Raw genomic sequence first — 4,807 nt, forward strand, 5'->3', positions numbered from 1 at the left:
TCATGAGTTTGAGCGTTTTTTATTCGATCTTGATGGCTTTAATTACTTAATTTCTTAACTAATGTTACAATTCTTTTTTCTTTTATAATTTTTTTAGTTGGTTGATTTCCTCACTACTTTTTCATGTCACCTTTGGTGGAAAATAAGAAAATAAATAAACAAATAAATAGTACAAAGTTTATGAGTAATACAGTATGACCATGAAGCAATAAAAAAATAACTTGAAATAACACTAATTTTTTTTCACATTATGCAACACTGAAGTTTGCTAAGACTTTCTCTTACTACAGGATTGTTACTGTTTCACACCACATTATTATAAATAAATTAATGACAGAAGATATTTTATAAAATAGGAAAATGCACAATCATAACACTCAAAGTACTAGGTATGAACTTAAAAAATATGAAACTAGAGATAACAACCCCTCCTTCCCACACCTACAGACAATGATATTTCTGTGATATATATTCCATTGTAGTCACATACATTACTTTTCATACGCATTTTGTTTGGCACTTCTGTTGTATGACTAATGATTCAATGGATTTTACATTTTAATTGTTATTAAGAAAAGGATTTGAATAAATAAGATACTGCACACCCCTACCTTCATTCTTGCCTCATTCAATTTCATGTTAATACTAAGTTGTTCATACATATCTTCTAAATAACCTTATTCTACTCATAATGAATTCCCTATCCATCTGGAGGTAATCCCTGAGTATTAGGAGGCCTCTCCAGTAACCTTATCTACTTGAGATTTATTTCTGGCCTGACCTTGGGTTCTAACCATGTGCTGCTATAATCACTGCTAGGTGACTTACAATGGTGTCCATCAAATGACACCTTAATGTCTAGCCTGGGATACTGGAACTATCTGATGGTCAGCTTAAGGCCTTTCTCAGGTTGTTGATGACTTACTGATAAAGCTGTGACACTATGGAGGTATGCAAAAATCTCCTGGATGAGCTACGATAGAGAGCGTGTACTGGGACTTAGATGGAACCGAAATGCACTTCAGGCTCTGCCTCTTTCCGGTTAATTGATACTGGGAAAAAGCATCTCATCTCTTTGAGGTGATTCTCATAATCATCAAGATCTAGAGATTTTTCAAATAAATGTCCAGTGCTTAGGAGCTGCTTAGAAAATTACAGTGCTTGCTACTATTACTTTTATGTATCGCAGAGAACTTCTGCAGGAATATCTATGTGAAGAATAGAAGTAATTCCAAGAGAATATCTGACCTAAATATTCCTTCCAAGGACTTTCCTTAGTGTTGGAAATACCCAAGAAACACAATTTGTTATACGTATCAGCAGCTGACAAATCAATATGTGACAGTGATACTATGTGATGGTTCTATGAGAACTATGGAAAGCGTTCTCAGATCCCTTTTGGATGAAGCTAAGATCTAAATAACTTTAACAAAACTAGAGGCATGAGTTAGGGGGCACAATATTCCTGATACACACAAGCTATTTGGCTATTAATATAATCAATACATTATTGTGAGCAGTTAATTTTTTCCCAAAAGTTATTGATCTGGATAATTATCTAACAAGACACCTCTAAGTGCCATGAAAGAAACAAACACAGAGAAGTCCGATTTTCTAAGGGGAAAGTGGGTAGAAAACATGAAACATAAAATAGACATGTTGAGGTGAGGCTTGAACAAGACAAAGATATTACGTTTCTGGGTAGGGAAGGAGGATTCTAATAGAGTTGGGGGCATATATCAGAATTTAGATGGGGCATTTTAAAATATTAGTGTAGTTTAAATGTCATTGGCCAGTTCTCTAGCCAAGTCCACTTTCTCATGACTCATTCCACGTTAGTGTCATATAGATCACTTGGAAAAAAATCAACTCTGTATTGAACATCATTTCCCCAGTATCTGGGATTACACTATAAAATTTCTCCCTTGAGCCAACTTCCCTATGTCACTTTGTTGAATACATTTTTTAGACCTCTCTGTAGTGAGGAGAGAATGTTTTCACAGATCTTTTTTTTCCACCTGGGTTGGCCCTAGAAATAAAGCCGATGATCCTTGGAGTGATGATGAGCCTTAGGTGAGATCTGCTCATGGCCACCACAGCAGAGCTTCTTGGAGGAATCTCACTGTGTCATCCCTGCTTATGTCCTCTGCCAAAAAAAGGGCTTTCTTTAAGTTCTGGTTTCAATAGCTCTCACATCTTGGAATCTCCTAACAAGTCCAGTTGATTATTGCTGCACTGCTCAAAGATATTTTTCATTTGTCTCTAAACCTAGATTTCAGCCCAACTGTTTGGATGACTCAGAATCTTAGTTTGATGATAATAAATACCTTTTTGCAGTTTGGAAAGGGGAATGGTTGAATTTATATAGGCACATACTTAACAGAAGGCTACCTTTAATTTTTTTTCCCATACACTATTGGTAAAATTTTTCAATACAGAGATTTGGGAAACAAAACAAAACAAAATACAACTAAGTCATCTCTGAATTGTTGTCAAAGTATATTTCCACTGCTTCCTATCATGTTCAAATTAAATGAATTTACAAGCTCACTTTAATAGCAGACTTATGCCTGCTTGGTAGGGTTTCTCATCATAAAAAATGGCATAATTAAACAAGAAAATAAGAAAAGTTTTACAGAGAATCAAACCTGGGTAAGGCACTTGTTTTAGCACCTTGAAGTGATGAAATTGCTTTTGAAGAAAACAAGAAGTTTAGAAAGATGGCTCCTTAAAGGGTAATGAGATTTTAGTGGTATATGTAATAAGAAAGGGCATTCTAGACATAGGAAACTATCAACAAAGGTAGAAGGTAGGGAAATAATTCAATGCCATCAGGGATATTGGCTAAAATAACCATTATAATTTGTAGACAATAGTAACAGCAGCAGTGAAAATTACTATTTAAGCACTATCATTTACTGATTACCTATTATGCATAGTCTTTTGTATATTTTAACCCCATGTGACTCTTATTACAAAAGCATTTTAGATAAGTCATGTTATTTTTTAATTTGCAAATGAGAAAACTAAACCTCTCTGAACTTAAGTAACTTGCTAAACTAAGTGGTAGAAATAAAATTAAACTGAACCAAAAATTTCTTGTATTTTCACAACAGCATGAGTTTGGGGAACTAAATGTGATCTTGCTATTGGGGAATCATCAGAATGATGCATAATCTGGAGCGCCTCACCTACTATATGGAAAGAGACAGGATAAAAAAAAGAGAGAGCAGGAGAGAAAGAAAGACAGGATTTTGAAATGGCAGGCTTATCACAAAGAAAGAAGTTTGGTATACAGTGAACAAGAAAAATGGTTCTCTTCCATTAAAGCCCACTAAGGAAACAGAAATTCAGATTCAGGAGGTACAGAATCAACCCAAGGAGGTCCACACCAAGACACACAGTAATTAAAATGGCAAAAAGTAGTGATAAAGAGAGAGTTTTAAAAGCAGCAGAAAACAAAAGTTACATTCAAGGGAAACCCCATAAGGCTATCAGCTGATTTTTCCAGCAGAAACTTTGCAAGTCAGAAGAAAGTAGCATGGGCGCCTGGGTGGCACAGTGGTTAGATGTCTGCCTTCAGCTCAGGGCGCAATCCTGGCATTATGGGATCGAGCCCCACATCAGGCTCCTCCGCTATGAGCCTGCTTCTTCCTCTCCCACTTCCCCTGCTTGTGTTCCCTCTCTCGCTGGCTGTCTCTATCTCTGTCGAATAAATAAATAAAAATCTTTAAAAAAAAAAAAAGAAGAAGAAAGTAGCATGATCTATTCAAAGTGCTGAAAGAAAAAAAAATGCAACCAAGAATATCCAGCAGGGATATAATTTATAATAGAACAAGAGATAAAGAGTTTCCCAAATGAACAAAAGTTAAAGGAATTCATCACCACAAAACCAGCCTTATAAGAAATGTTAAAGGGGATTTTTTGAGTGGAAAGGAAAGACCATAAGCAGGAGTAAGAGAAATAGGAAGCACAAAAGCAATAAAATTAAGTAGATCTATAAAATACAGTCAAGGGATTCACAAAATAAGAAGATGTAAAGTCTGACACCACATACCTAAAACATGGCAGGGAGAGAGTAAAAATTTAGTGCTTTCAGAATGGTTTCAAACTTAATATAGACTGTTATATGCATAATACATTATATGTAAACCTATCGGTAACCACAAATCAAAAACTGGTAATAGATATGCAAAAAATAAGGAGAAAGGAATCCAAGTACATCACTAAAGAAAGCCAGCAAATCATGAGAGAAGAGAGCAAGAGAAGAAAGGAATGGAGAAGAACTACTAAAACAACCACAAAACAAGTAACAAAATGTCAATAAATACATACTTACCAATAGTTACTTTGAATGTAAATGGACTAAACACTCCAGTCAAAATACATACAACGACTGAATGGATAAATAAATGAGACCCATCTATATGCAGCCTACAAGACACTCATTTCAAACCTAAAGACACATGCAGATTGAAAGTGAAAAGACGGAAAAGCATTTATCATGCAAATGGAAGTGAAAAGAAAGCCAGAGTAGCAATACTTATATCAGAAAAAATAGACTTTAAAACAAAGACTGTAACAAGAGACAAAGAACACTATATAGTCAAAAAGGGAACAATCTAACAAGAAGGTATAACGATTTTAAATATTTATGCTCCCAATATGGGAGCACCCAAATGCATAAAGCAGCTATTAGCAAGCATAAAGGAAGTAACAGATTGTAATACAGTAACAATAAGGGACTTTGACACCCTACTTACATCAATGGACAGATCATCCAAACAGAAAATCAATAAGGAAACAG

This window comes from Ailuropoda melanoleuca, chromosome 9, assembly GCF_002007445.2.
Source record: "Ailuropoda melanoleuca isolate Jingjing chromosome 9, ASM200744v2, whole genome shotgun sequence".
NCBI lineage: Eukaryota > Metazoa > Chordata > Mammalia > Carnivora > Ursidae > Ailuropoda > Ailuropoda melanoleuca.